This window comes from Echinops telfairi, unplaced genomic scaffold (assembly GCF_000313985.2).
Source record: "Echinops telfairi isolate 266 unplaced genomic scaffold, ASM31398v2 ScPeMD7_53;HRSCAF=182, whole genome shotgun sequence".
In the NCBI taxonomy this organism is placed as follows: domain Eukaryota; kingdom Metazoa; phylum Chordata; class Mammalia; order Afrosoricida; family Tenrecidae; genus Echinops; species Echinops telfairi.
The window spans coordinates 3,208,673-3,224,665 of NW_022103951.1; the positions used below are offsets into that span (position 1 = coordinate 3,208,673).

The following is a 15,993-nucleotide window of genomic DNA, read 5'->3' on the forward strand; positions in this document are numbered from 1 at the left end:
CGGCCGCGCCCCGGGGGCCTCCCCGGGGACCTACCGCCTCTCCCAGCCGGTGCTGGCCCGAGTCCCCAGCTCGAGTGGTTTGCAGGCCCGCAGACCCCCCGCCCGCAGTGAATGTTTTTCTACGTCCCCGTGGCTGGGGAGGAGGATACATTTAGCAATCCCTGCTGTCCTCTGCTTTCCCATAAAAAAAAAAGATAAAAATCTTTGAAATAAAATGAAAATGGACTTGCCAGTCTAAAGGGGTGTGTGGGCAAGAGAGGGTAAGGGGTTAACCTAGAACAACTACGCAAGCTGCTTTCAGTTTTTTTAATAAGCCTTCCATCTGAGGAGCTAATTGATTTTGTTAGTTTGAGAAGTAAACAAGGCAAATGTTGCATTTTGACAATGGTTTCCGCTCACGTTGCAAAGACGCGGAATCTTTACTACCTTTTGGCTATCTATGCATCTTTGGGTTTCAGTGTTTGGGAACCTCTACAATTTAAGTCCTGCATAATTGTTTCAAAAATAGGGGATCTTCCAAGTCCTTCCATGAATCTATAAGGTAGCCGAATTGCCTCTCTATCTGTTAAATTGCCTCAACAAGCCTTTCAGTTTAAAAAGAAGGGGGGCCAGGGGTCGGGGGAGAACAGGGAAATTTTTTAGTAAACAAACAGCATTTATCAACTCCAAAAAACGTGCATTTTGCTTTTTCATTGGTTTACATTTCTGTACGCTGTCCACACTGAGCTTGGGACACAAACTGTTGAAAAGTCTGAACTACTGAAAAGTTAGTGTGGTCTTATCCAGAATCTGACATGCTGTCTACGTCAAACCTAACCCATCACCCTGGAGGTCACCTCATAGTAACCCTATGGGGAACAGGAGAACAGCTCCATCGGGTTTCCAAGAGGGTACTTTTGGGGCGGCAGACTGCCTGGCCATTCTCCCCAAGAAGCCATGATGAACTACAACTGTCCACTTTTCCATTACCAGCTATGGTATTAACCACACGCGCGACGCCATCAGGGCCCCAATACATCTTTAGTATAGCACCAAATACCACAGACGTAATCCAGGATACACACATGATAAAGTAAATAACATACTGGTGTGAAATCTCTTTAAGATCAGAATACAGGAGTGCATACGTATTCTAGTTTACAATCATAACACTCCCAAACTCCCAGAATGCAAGCTGTTGCTTTCTCACAGGCATCTGGCAACCAGGCAAGACTTCTGAGAGAGGAAAAACAAAAGTTAACAGTAAGAAATCTCTGAGCACGCACTGCATAGTCATTGTCCTCTCAGGGCTTAAGCTTTGATGGCTTCTCAGGTGATTACATTTCATTTCAAAAACGACCCCTGACAACATGTCTATGGTTTCTAGAAAATTCTGCTAGACGGATACGGATTATTTCACAGAATGGTGCCTAAAATGAGGCAAGAGGTCTTCAAAGAAAAAATGAGAAATAGTTCAGGTGCCCACATTAATATCATGCCCAAAACAAAACGGATTACCTGTGCTTGCTTTCCAAAGACCTTCATGGAAGGCTATCGGCCGTCAAGAACTGGTCTCACACAGCCAGCCGCGTTCAGCACACAAACCTCCTGTCCACGCTCTCAGCTGTTACCCCACTGCTACCAAACACTTGGGAGTCCCACCAGTACAGCTCCTAAGGCGAGACTGGCAAAGGCGCATCAAGGGAACGGATATTTCTTCAGTTTAAGAGGTCAGAAGTAGTTGAGGCATTGGTATGCTCAAATAGCCCTTTGTCGTTATTTTTATACAGTGTTACTTGGGCAGGGAGCAAGGAAAAGATAGCCTTGTTCCATCGGTTACATTAGATAAGCCTTTATTAAAGTCCGAGAAAAGTTATTTTATAGATGATTAGATAGATGAAGTCAGCTATGTTTTTATGAGTTTATAAGAAAGAGAATGTAGTTTGTACTTCCAATCCACTTATGAAAGGCTATCAAAAAGAGTCTTTAATAATTTAAAAAAAATAGTCTATAATAAAAATCCGCTTTGGGGAGATAGGTACCAGTCCCTAGAAAAGAATGTCATGCTTGGTAAAGTAGGTCAGCAAAAAAGAGCAAGCAGGAGATGGATGGGCACAGTGGCTCAAACAGTTACAATGAGAATGACGCAGGACCAGGGAGTGTTTCATTCTGCGATACAAGGGGTCCTTGTGAAGAACAGTAACAAACCACCTAATAGGATAAGATACCCTGCCATCACGTCAATGCCAACTCACAGTGACCCCATAGGCAGGACAGAACTGCCCCTGGGAATTTCTGAGACTGTAACTCTTTTTTTTATTACTATTAGACGATCACTTTTTGGGGGGGCACTTACAACTCATAACAATCAATTGCATCAAGCATATTTGTGCATATGTTGCCATCATTTCTTCCTAAACATTTACTTTCTACTGAGCCCTTGGTATCAGCTCCTCTTTTTTCCCTCCCTCCCCCCACCCTCGTGACCCCTTGATAGATTATAAGTGATTATTATTTTCATATCTTACACCGATTACTGTCTCCTTTCCCCATGGCTTCTGTAGTTCAGCCCCCTGGAGGGTGTGGTTATGTGTCAATCCTTGCAATCAGTCCCCCCCCTTCCTCCCCTCCACTCCCCACCTTCCCCTACCCTTCTGGTATCGATACTCCCATTCCTGTTCCTGGATTCCGTGTGTTGTGACCTCTTATCTCTTATCTGTACCTGGGCACATGGCTCCAGTCTAGCCGCACTGAAAGGCAGAACTGGGGTCCTGATAGTGGGAGGTGAGGAAGCCTCAAGGAACCAGAGGAGTACTGTGTGTTTCATGGGTGCTATACTGCGCCCTGGTTGACTCATCCTTTCCTTGTGACCCTTCTGTGGGGGCATGTCCCATTGTCTACAGTTGAGTTTTGGGTCTCTGCTCCAGCCCTCCTCATTCTCAACAATATGGTTGTTGGTTTTGTTTTTTTTCATTTGTTTGTCTGTTTGGGGTCTTCTGATGCCTGTTACCCAGACCCGATGACACCTCTTGATCGCACCGGCTGGTGTGTTTCTTCCACGTGAGCTTATTGCTTCTCTGCTAGATGGCCACTTGTTTAAGCTTTTAAGGCCCCAGGCGCTCTATCTTTTCATAGCCGGCACAATCTGCTCTCTTCACCACAGCTGTTTATGCACCCATTTTGTCTTTAGCGATTGTGCCGGGAGGATGAGCATCACAGAACGCCAGGTTAGAACAAAGTGTTCTTGCACTGAGAGGGGGCATGAACAGAGGCTCAAAGTCCTCCCACTACCTCGAGATTGTAACTCTTTATGGGAGTATGAAGTCCAGTCCTTCTCCCCCAGGGCAGCTGGGGGTTTCAAAGCTACTGACCTTGCAGTTAGCAGCCCAACATATAACTACTACACCACCGGGGTTCCTTATAAGATAGTCATGATAAAGTGAAGACATACAACATAATAGCAGAGAGAAAAAAATCATCTAATGAGATAATAAAATACAAACTATAATTTCTGGAAATGGTTGCCTTGGCTTCCACCCGGCATCTTGCATCTAAAAGGACTTAATCCATACTATTTTGTATTTATCCTTTGATGACTATATTAGTATTAGAGGGTCTATAGCGTTCTGGGCTAGCAGAACCTAAAGAACATGGAGTGCTGGCCCAGGCGGGGGTGGGGGGGGGGTGTCCAAATAAGGAGACTGTATGAAACAGAATAAAAACTATCTAAAGAGCTTTCATTTTCTCACTGAAATCAACACATAATAATGGGGAATTTTTATTTAGGGAGATTGAGAGCAGAACATTTCAAAAGCGTATGTCTGCTATGCATACAAAATAGCTAGTTCCAAAGGAGTCAAAGGACTTCTGATTATGTGCTAAAATTTATTTGTTCCTTCAGAGCTGTTAATATATATCAGAGAGTTAAAAGCATCTATTCAAGGTCTTGACAGTATTTTATTAACAACTAAAATGCCCTGACATGTTTATAAGTCCTTGAGCCAGAAACAATACGAGGCCGTTCAATCCTTTTTTCCAGTGAAAAACTAGTCAGAAAGCACAGTTGTTGATTTTCACTTCACATCAGACTGATGGGAATCCAAATAGCAGACTACAAATTGTTCGTTTATGAGAAAACATAGACCTTCTTCGGTAAAATTGTGGAAATTCATAAAATTTTACACCCAAGACGTTGGAAATTATTTACCTTCCCCTAGAAAGGGCCCTTGGGGTCCTAGTGGCATAATGGTTAAAGCACTCAGCTGATAACCAAAGTCAGTGGTTTGAACCCAGCAACTGCTCCTGGGGAGAACTAAGTGGCAAACAAAGAACGTCCCAAAAGATTCTAAACCAAAGGTATTGAGTCAATTCTGATTCATGGTGACAGAGTAGAACCACTCCTGTGGGTTTCCAGGACTTTAAATCTTTATTGAAGCTAACTTTACAGAGCAGATGGTGGGTTTGAACCTTTGGGTCAGTAGCCGGCATTTTAACCACTGTGTCACCAGGCTCCTCCATAAGGATAATTAAACCATTGTTATCAAATTAATTCCAACTCATACTGACCCTGTAGAATTCCCACCCAAACCCCCTGCCATCAAGTCAATTCCAACTCATAACAATTCTACTGGGCAGAGTAGAACTGCTCCCTCAGCTTTCCAAGGCCATACATCTTCAGGGGAGCAGGCTGCCTCAACATTGGGCCATGTGGTATGGCTGGTAGGTGGGTTCGAACTGCTGACCTGTGGAAACCCTAAGGGGCAGTTCTACTGTGTTGTTTTGGGTCACTATGAATCGGAATTGACTCCACAGCAGTGAGCTTAGTTTGGGTTTGCATTTTTCTTTTTTGTTTTGATTTGGTAGGTGTGTTTTTTTGGGGGGCGGGTTTAGAAAACCCTAGATTTTGAACTAAGACTATTCTATCAAAGGAAGACATTTATCTTAGCCTTGCCACTTGATATTTAAATTATCTGAACATAAGCAAACTGCATTATTATTCTATTGGGGAATTATGTTGGCTATAATTAATACCAAAAAAGAAATTTAAAATCTGAATCTTAAATCACACACCTCCCCCAAGGAAAATAACTAACAGAGTTTTCCACACAAGTCATCCATTGAATAAAACATTGTTTAATTCCTGAAAATCACCAGCAGGTATATTCTAGCTTATGGATTGTCGATCTCCACACAAACTAGCACCACTAGCAAAGTGAAAAATCATTACATAAGGAATGAAAAAGAAATCAATAGAAACAAACAGTAGCAATGAGTGTGCTGGCCCCCAGAAGAGAGCCTCTATATACAATTTCCACACAAAAAAGGAGAATCTTGGAAAAAACGGTTGCTTTCTAGGCTCTATCAGGAATGTACAAGATGAGCCATGAGCATCTCTTCACACCAGAAAATAAGCAAAAATCAAAGCTTACCAGGAAAGTACCAAAAGGTCTCAGGAGTCGGTTTGAAGGGCTTCCAGCTAGCTAAAGATGACATGATTTGAAAACGGAAATAATAATAATAATTACTACAGATTGAAACCCATCACATATGTTCAAATTCATTTCCTTCCTGATAACAAGCAATGTTCAGCATATCTTGTACTATTAATAACGCTACAATTTCCCTCATCTGAGAATGATCCTTGTTTTCCTATAGAGTAGTCTTTTTTCTCATTCAGTTGTAGAAATGCGGGCTACATTTTATTAATCCTTTGCTTGTTACAGATGTGATAAATATCATCTCCTTGGCTGCTGCTTGTCTTTTCAAATTTATTCAGGCTAAGGTCGTTTCTCAAATCGCCAGTCATGAAGTTAATTAGAATCGCCTGGGGAACGTTTCAACAGCACCATTACATGGGCAGGTCCCGCTTTCAGAGATTCTGATTGTATTTGCCTGGGTGGGACTCCAGTACTGACATCTATGATCTTTGGTCAGTTCCTCAGGAGATAGGATATCAAAGTTGAGAACCTTGACTTTGGTGTGCTACAACTGCTGTTGTTCCGTGTCCTTGAGGATCCATTCCTATTCAGACTGACCCTACCTGCCCATCCTCACCACCATTGCTACCTTTGAGCCCATTGTTGCAGCCCCTGTGTCAATTCAGCTCATTTGAGATGGCAGCTAGAACTATTTTACAGTAGAATAGAAAATGGAGTTCCTCCCAAGTAGTCAAGCTGCTAAAGTTGCTTTACTTCACAGGGATGGAGACCTGAGACAGACAATGAAGGCAGGTCACTTGCTGAAAATTAGCCGAGGGGGTAATCGATCTTTGTCTTATGGAACACTGCCTCCTCAAAGCAGCTTCAAACTTAACAAAGGAGATGGATGGGCTTAACGCCTTTGGAGCCTTCGTTTAATGAGATGGCACTATGCAGAATTCAAGGAAGCCACTACAAGCATCCATCAGTTAATTGGAACACAAATCAAGGAAAATGGGAAGTTGTCAAAAATGAAATACAGTGCCTGGATATCCTAAACATTAGTGAGCTGAAATGGACTGGTGTGGACCATATTGAGTCCAAAATCCTTTGGTCTACTATGCCAAGAACAACATATTGAAGCTAAATAGTTCATCATTTCAAAGAACATTCGGAGATTTATCCTGAAATCTAATGCTGTCAGAAATAGGGTAACATCCATCCGCCTACAAGAAAGTTCCAATGATAGGCTCATAATTCAAACGTATGCACTGACCAGAACACCAAAGACATAGAAATTGGCATTTTAATGAACTGTGGCTGAAATTGTTCGTTTTCTCAATCCAGATGTATTGATAATCGCTAGTGATTGGAATGTGCAAGTTGGAAACAAATAAGGTTTAGTGGTTGGAAAAATACAGCCTTGGCGATAGAAACAGAACTGTGGATCACGTACTAGCATTTTTGAGTATGGCTGACTTATGAATCAGAAATACCCTTTTTCTTCTTTGTTGTTATTGCTGTAAATCTTTTTTTAAATTTATTAAATACTTTTATTGGGGCTCTTACAGCTCTTATCACAATCCATCCATCCATCCATTGTGTCAAGTACATTTGTACTTATGTTGCCATCATCATTTTCAAAGCAATTTCTTTCTGCTTGAGCCCTTGGCATCAGCTCATTTTTTTTCCCCTTTCAATGATGCAATTGAAGACTAAATATGTGGACCTGGCCAGGTAGATTACACAGGAATCAAATCAACTACATCTGCATGAAAAGGCAAAGGTGAAGCTCAACTTCACCAGCGAGGATGAAGACAAGGGCTGACTGTGAAACAGAAATTACTTATGTGCAAATCCAAAGGGAAGCTGAAAAGAGAAAATTAAAGCCAAGCCCCACAAGAGCAAAAAGGGCAATCTTGAATACATCCTGCCAGAATTTGCAGGCTCATCCCAAGAATCAATTTTAAAAAAAATCAGTTTTCAGATTTCATCTTTTTAATCGGCTCTATGAATAACATTCTAAATTCTACATGCAACACAACAGAAATTTTTTATCTTCCAGTATTAAAAAAAAAAGACATCCACAAACTTTTTAAAGCTCTTCTGTTGTAATCAGGTCAGGGTTGGTGATTTCACTGTAGAATGTAAAAAACAGCTCTAAGTACTAAATGTTTTTGATGCTGACTTCTCATAGGTACATCAGGAAATTTCTAACCTGATAAAAAAAAAAACATTGTGTACAAAAGTTTTTAGATGTCCCTAGATAGACAGTAATTTTTTTTTTGGCCTGGCTGATTTTTTTGCCAGAATAATATTGAGTGTTCAAACTAAAAAACGGGTAAAAGAGAAAAATAGCCAAACTTCAAAACTTTTAAAGACAAATTCGGGACATTTGTAGTCTGAGTATTTTACTTTTCAAAGGTCTTTTTAGTTTGAGCACTCAGGATTATTCTACCCAGAATTAATTTGACCGAAGACCAGAAGAACTGTGAGAAGACTTCAAGAAGAATGTGAAAGATCATTTAAAATGCAGAAAAAAGCCAGTACAGATAGAAGTGTCTGGATGTATGTGTACATACATGTACATGCATGCACATATATGTACATGCATGCACATATATTTATAGAAGACACTTCTCAGAATAACCCAGTATTTGACAATTCAATTAGTAAATTACAGTTTACAAAATTCATATTCTGTGTCCTAGTGAGATGAATAGTGTCTGGAGTCTCTACTAGTCAGGCGCGGATGAGAAAACAGGAAACTAAAGTCTCAGGAAAGAAACTAGTCTCCAGCTTAGGTGAGTCATAGCTTCCATCTATCGGAAGAACTAGATGATGCCTAGCTACCATTCCTGACTGTTCTGATTGGACCCACAAGAGATAGATCCTGATAAAACAGGAGAAAAACGCGGAACAGAATTCAAATTCTTAACAAGTCCAGACTTGCTGAACCAGTTGAGACTAGAGGGCTCCCTGAGACTATCATCCTGAAAAAGACTTTAAACCTGGAACCGAACCTATAACAATTGGCACACAAAGGCTTTATCACCCATGAGTAGGGTGCTCAATTAAAAATCCTATATGAAATTAAAAGAGCAAAAATTACTCTAAAGCAAAGATGAGACGATAAAGGCAGAGGGAAACAGGAATATTGGAAATCAATCAGAACACAATTAAAGAGAATGTTGACATTTTGTGGAAGACGTAATCACTTTGCCACTTGGATTAATTGCTAGGCACCATAAATGGTTTGTGCTCGACTATACGCAGGGTCACCATGGGTTGTAATTGACTGGCAGTCATGGTGTTTTTTACCAGCCTAAAAGTTGGGGGCTGAGGTAGAAAGGTCTGGTGATCTGCTTCCGTAAAGATTATAGCCAAGAAAACGCCTATAAAGCCGAGCTCCTCTGTAACACTTGCAGTCACTCAGAGTTGTAATCACCTTGACGGCAATGGCTTTGACTTTTTTGTTGTTCTTTCTTGTAAGACTTTTTTTTTTTGGTCTGGTCAACTCCCTTCCTATCTCTTAATTGGCTTTGATTAAAAATGTTTATGTAATATTTTTTAAGTTCACAAAATTTTACAACACCTGATAGTATTTTTTTAAACGACATCGAATCTATAGATCTATTTGGAAAGAATCGGTACCCTTACTGTGTCTTTGTATTCATGAATATGAGCTAGTACCAGGAATAGTCGCTGTGGAGCTGATTCTGACTCATGTTGGCCCACGTGCTCAGGAAGGTTTTCTTTCAACGGCCGATTTATCTTTTCTTCTTCTTCTTTTAAAAATTTTATTGGGGTTCATACAGCTCTTATCACAATACACGCACACATCCACTGTGTCAAACATATTTGTGCATTTGTTGCCTTCATCATTTTCAGAGCATGTCCTTTCTACTTGAGCCCATGGTATCAGCTCATTTTTCTTCCCCTCCCTCCCCCACCCAGGCTGATTTTTCAAACTGTTGTCCTTGAAGTTACAGCCCAAGGCGTAACCACTTCGCCACTTTTTCACCAAGTTTTCCCTGCCGTGCGGTGGACTCTGGTATACCGTCGGTTCTGACCTCACAATTGTTGTTCCAGCCTATGGTTACAACCACCGAGTCAATTCACCTTATGCAGGGTCTTCCTGTGTTTCAGGACCCTGGTGTCCTAATGGTTTCTCTGCTTTTTAATCACAAGGTCAGCAGTTTGAAACCACAAGCTTCCGCAGGAGGGTGAGCAAAACCAGGCTTTCTATTCTCTTAAAGAGTTACAGTCTCAAAAAAAAAAAAAAGAGTTACAGTCTCAGAAATCCACAGGGGCACTTCTACCTTGGGGATCACTAAGAGTCGACATCAACTTGATAGCAGTGAGTTTAGTTTGGGGTTTGGCTCTACTTTACCTTGAACGATGTCCTTTCCGGGAATTCATAACGACCTTAAAATACAAGTACGTAATCCCTTATCCAACGCCATTTGTGCCAGATGTTTCCAAATTCACACTTTAAAATTTTTCAAAGAGAAATACAAGGAGGTAAAAAAAAATAGTAGAAGCAATATATCAACATATCCTCCATCTAGGTCTACACATTTCTGAAGGTAGTATTTTCCATCTCTCTACCCCTCAAAATGGAGTCTGGGTTATGAGTTGGGCTCCCAACCACGTCAGCAGTTCTAAACCACCATCAACTCCACAAGAGAAAGATCAGATTTGTTCAGCCCGGAAACCCACCCCGGCACTTCTACCCAGTCTTAAAAGGTCGCTGTGAGTCGGAATATATATACATACCTCTTCCCAGAGAATTGTGATTTTCACCACGTCAGAACAGCCGATTTGGCACCCACGCCGAACTCAGATGTCCTTTGAGTCCGAGGAACCAAAAGAGGTCTGAAGAGGCGGGTTGGGAGCTGTCGTATGACAGAGGGACGGTTTCCCAATGAAACTCTTATAGGACAGCCCTTGCTACCCCGGAAGACTGCGCAGGTGCTGTGTCACATGGGGAAAATTCCTTGACGCAACTTTCCTGACCTTTTAAAGTAAAAATGTCTTCAGAACAAGCACCTATGATCGTGCTTCAAGAAAAATCTTATCAAGATGATTCCTTTGCAGTCCAAAGAATAGTCATGTCATTTTCTGAGCTGAACTTTCTGCCTTGAATTTAACTGACCCAGTAGATTTCCCCTACCCCCACCCTTTTTAAGGCACCCGAAGGAGGCTAAGTGTGTATTACTGAGAGATCTTGTCTACAACCATCCACTGATCGCAGATGGCGTAAACACGTTTTGTTTGGAGTAAACCCAGGCATTATAAACTGGAAACTTAGCATCAACACTTTTTTACTTAACTCCCTTACCATGCATTTCTCATCTATTATGCAACACCTCTAGAGGCTGAAGCAGAACCCTGGAATTAAATACATTAATATTTTTTGCAATGAAATTTATGAGCATTCCACTAAGTGGGATAAATTAGGACTGTACACAGCCTCACACAGGGCTCTGCTGCCAATACTTCTTTGGCAGCCAATGTGTTTTTAAAAACTTTGGTTTTCAGGGGTTTTTTTTAATTTTAGAAGTATAATGAAAAGGATCAGGAAGAGTCTGTCAGCAGGTTGGTGCTATATCCTGTAATCTTGCGGGTTTCTCTTATTAATTCCACAGTTTGCACAACCCCTTTATCGTACGAAGGTAATCAAAGGCCCTGTAAATAACAGCCAGTTCAACTCTTCCTCTTGAATCTTTGTTATATTTGTTTGTTTGCCGATTTATTAGGGCCCTGCTGGTGTAGTAGGTTATGTGTTGAGTTGCTAGCTGTCAGCTCAGCAGTTCGTACTCACAGGCAATCCACTGGAGAAAGAGGAGGATTTCTGCCCCCATAAAAATTTATAGCCTTGGAAATTCTACTCTGTCCTATGCGATCTCGTTGAATTGGAATCAACTCAATGGCAGTGAATCTTTTTTTTAGTTGGTTGGTTAGTTTGATTACACTGGCCGGGACAAAGTTGAAGGAAAGTAAAGATGGTAGGTATCCTTAATTTGGTTCTACCTTTTAAAAAATGCTTCAAACGTTTTATCATTAAGGATAAATTTTATAGGTTTTGGTAGCTAAATTTTCGTCAAACCAAGGGGGCTTTCTTCTAGCCTTAATTTGCTAAGAACTTTCATCAGGAGTTAATATTGAATTGAAATACTTTTTAAAAAATAATTGCTATCTTATTGTTTTGAGGATTAATAAAAAGACATTATGAACAATTTATATATGATTTTCCATGGACGTACCCAGATTCTAAAATGGAATGGGGTCATAATTCTTTTCTAAATTCCAGTGACTTTCCAGCTTTAAATTTGGAGGCAAGTTTTCCTTAAGAGCTTATGAAGTACCAATACCTCCAAATGTTGATCAGCTGTTACATCAGAAATCTCACTAATTCACAAGGTAATGTCACACACACTACACACTCCAATCCTCAGCCTTTCATAGTATATAAAAAAGTTATCAGGAAAATCTAGCTCCCACGACCAAAGGTGTTACAGAATGCACAGTTCTGGCAAGTAAGCCACAATCAGGAATGGTTGGCAGACACACTTCTACTAGGGGGAAAATCGTGGTAACGTAATTTAAAATCTTCAAGTCATACAAGTGCATTATGGTGATTCTAAATTGTCATTTTGTATTAAGGATACAAAATCTTCCCCGATCCCATGGAATATCTTGGCACCTAAGACAGTCGAATTTTCCCACCATTCAATATCCCACTCTTTTCTGGTTGTATCAAAAAATAAACAACCAGTAGATTATTTCAAGTCTTAAAAAAAAAAAGGCGGATTTATACTTATCAAAAAATGGGATGAAGTGGGATTTCTTCCTTCTAAAAAACATTTTTAAAGCTACTATAAAACTTGCATTTACATAATAGTTGATAAAAAAACTACTCCTCTGGATTGTACAGGAAGGGAGATACAGGGTCCACTGATAAGACATGGCAAACAAACATCAATCCAACTTGGATTCTTTCTCCTGCTTCATCAGAGGCTGGACAATAATTTTTCATTGTCTCTAGCTTGGCAGGTAAATCATCTTTAGTTTCTTTTTTTTTTTAAATCATTTTGTTGCCCTCATCATTCTCAAAACATTTGCTTTCTACTTGAGCCCTTGGTATCAGCTCCTCATTTTTCCCCCTCGCTCCCCTTTCCCCCTCCCTCATGAACCCTTGATAATTTATAAATTATTATTACTTTGTCATATCTTACACTGTGTGACGTCTCCCTTCACCCACTTTTCGGTTGTCCGTCCCCCAGGGAGGAGGTCATATGGAGATCCCTGTAATCCGTTCTGGTTAGCCACTTCAGTCTGTTTTCCCTGTACTCCCCCTTTTCCTTTTTTTGCTTGAAGATTTATCCTTTCCTGCTGCCTTTTTTGGCCGTTCTCCACTTCTGCAAGGGAAGGTTTCCCTTACAATCTCTTCTTGGGCTCCTCCTTCACCTTCCTCTCAGGCATCTTGGCTTGAGGGGAGGGCGTTTGCCGGATGCCTGCGGGGAGGGGTGAGCTTGGAACGTTCCTGAAGCTTGTTGCCTGGCTGCTGCCAAAGCCTGCAGCCCGGTTGCTAAAACCAGCAGCAGCGGCCTTGAGAATACAGACAGTTCTTTTCCTTTAACCTACCTACTCAGGTAGGCGTTTGCTCTAACAGCTTTTCTGAAGTTAAACTAGCCATGCATTTTTTGGTTAAACTCTACCTGATAAAATAATCTTGATAAATTACCGTAACAGATAATAATAAAAAGGAATGCTATTGAACTCTTTAATAAAAAGCAATTTAGTAGCATTCCCTTTTAATAGCTTTTCACTCATCTATAGTTATTATTGTTACATCGATGCTTATAAATACTAGTCTGTCATTTTCTTTCTATGTAAGACCTTTTTCCAGTTTTGAGACCAAAGTTAAATTAGCTTCTTTAAAGACTTCAGCAGCAAAAAGCATCATAAAAGAAAACCCTGAGCTGGCCCCACCCAGAGCCAAACTGACCCCCTCCCTAGAAGTATGTGCGAAAGGGGCCGACATGTCACACCCACACGAAGCAAACCAGGAAGGGAAAAGAAAGAGACAGCTGGCTCAGACCCCATACTGGGACACCAACTCCGGAGGATGATGTCCCTGCACGGAGCTGCTAAGGCACAGAGAGGACTGTAGGGCCGACAACCGCTCATGACATGTTGTCCCCTTACTGGAGCCTACTGCGACAGAGGACAAGCCTGGGGACACACAGCAGGGAGGTAGTATGGTCTGAACTCCCTCAGCAGGGCAATCCAAGAAGGGAACATAACAGATCAGCAACTGGAGCAAAGTCAAGCCACAAAGCCCCTAAAGAGCCCCCAAAATAGACTTTAGGCTAGGAGGGGCAGCTCCCAACATTCCCCCAGGACCAGGGGGAGATACTCATAATGGTCAGCGGACAGACCTGGAATTATGCATGGTTTTTTTCCCTTTTTTGTTCCTTTTCTTTTTTTCATCTGTTGTTTTCTTATTGTTTGGTGTATGTCATTGTTGGTTTGCCTACTTATATAAGACAGGCATGGGAAGAAAGCTCTGGGAGAAAGCCACAGGACCCATGGTCCCGTGGGGTCTTGTGGGGAGATGGTGGGGGTGAAGGGTGTGGTGAGCAAACAACGCAATAGACAAGGGAACAACTCGAGAATTAAAATCAACAACAAGGAGGGTGTAGCGTTCCTGTGGGTATTGGAGCAACACCAATCTAGCTGAGAGGAAGTACTAAGAGGAGGAAGTAGGGGGAACGTGATGGTGGGGCAGGAGGAATGCAAAAGGAAACAGAGGAAGGATCTAGGAAGCAAAGCTATGGATAGAGGTATAAGTATAGGTGTGTACATATGTAAATGCATTAATCCATAAATATAGAGGTATTGGCCTATGTGTATATATTTATATGGCAATATACTGAGGTAGTGAACAGACTTCGGACCTCTGCTCATACCCTCCCTCAATACAAGAACACTTTGTTCTAACAACCTGGCATTCTGTGATGCTCACCCTCCCGACACAATCGCTGAAGACAAAATGGGTGCATAAACAAATGTGGTGAAGAAAGCAGATGGTGCCTGGCTATTAAAAGATATAGTGTCTAGGGTCTTAAAGGCTTGACGTTAAACAAGCACCCATCCAGCAGTGAAGCAACAAGCCCACATGGAAGAAGCACACCAGCCGGTGCGATCATGAGGTGTCATCAGGACCTGGTAACAGACATCAGAAGACCCCCAAACAAACAAACAAAACCCCATATTGTTGAGAAGGAGGGGGCTTGGAGCAGAGACCCAAACCCAACTGTAGACAATGGGGCACGCCCTCACAGAAGGGTCACAAGGAAGGGATGAGTCAACTAGGGCACAGTAAAGCACTGATGAAATACACAATAATCCTCTGGTTCCTTGAGGCTTCCTCACCTCCCACTATCAGGACCCTAGTTCTGCCTTTCAGTGCGGGCTAGACTGGAGCCATGTGCCCAGGTACAGATAAGAGATAAGAGGTCACAACACACACGGAATCCAGGAACAGGAATATCGATACCAGAAGGGTAGGGGAAGTTGGGGAGAGGAGGGGAGGAAGGGGGAACCGATTGCAATGACTGACACATACACACACACACACACACACCCTCCAGGGGGACGATTAACAGAAACCACAGGGGAAGGGAGACAAATATGAAAATAATAATAATTTATAATCTATCAAGGGATCACGGGGGGTGGGTGGGGAGGGAGGAGCTGATACCAAGGGCTCAAAAGAAAGTAAATGTTTAGAATACAATGATGGCAACATATGTACAAATATGCTTGATACAGTTGATGGATGGATGGTTATAAAAGCTGTAAGAGCCTCCAATAAAATGATCTTTTAATAAAAAAATTAATGAATGAATTTTAAAAACCCTCTCTGGACCTTGTGTGTGTGTGTGTGTGTGTGTGTTAGGGAATTTTTTCTTCTTCCTATGTGTAGATTCATTCATGGTTATAAGTTAAGTTTGCTTTCTACTGCCTCTTAAATTCATTTGTCTTAGTCTAGAAAATTTCCTAGTGCCTAATGGGTGTTTCAATGTATTTCTATAAAGTGATTCATACTATTTACCTGAGTTCTTTTTTTTGATGCCACAGAATTATATTTATTGATATATATGAACAACAGATGCACAGTTAACAACAGCCAAAAACCACATGCAAACAAAACTGTTCCCATTTTAAAAAAATAACTGTTTGGAAATTTCATTTGCCAAGAAAAAATTCTGAAAGGCTATACTACAAAGTTTTGGAAGTAGTTATCTCTGAAAAAGAGGATCTAAATGCTTTTATTTTCTATTTTTTACCCCCAGACCAGCATATATTTTAATTCTTATTTGTCAAGCCAATGTGATTTAGGGGAGAAATAAAAAGGTAAGCCTGTTTAATTGAACAATCTTGAACTGGAAGTATTTTTTTAATAGGAAAGGTGGTTGTGGTATTTAACTATTTTGAAAGCAAAATTTGATCTTAGGTATTCATTTTTCAGTGAATACCAAAGATTACAACGTTTTCATTTTTCTTTGCTCCTCAGGAAATCATA

General features: G+C 41.1%; 1 protein-coding gene across 2 annotated transcripts in view; it reads right to left on the reverse strand.

The window, feature by feature from the left end:
* The window catches only part of ZFX (zinc finger protein X-linked), a 74,418-nt gene extending 72,828 nt beyond the window's left edge, over positions 1-1,590 (reverse strand). For both annotated transcript variants that reach the window (XM_045290725.1, XM_045290724.1), the window contains exon 1: positions 1,498-1,590. The gene's annotated coding sequence lies outside the window, so the exon portion shown is untranslated. The remainder of the gene's footprint in view (positions 1-1,497) is intronic.
* Positions 1,591-15,993: the final 14,403 nt, after the last annotated feature.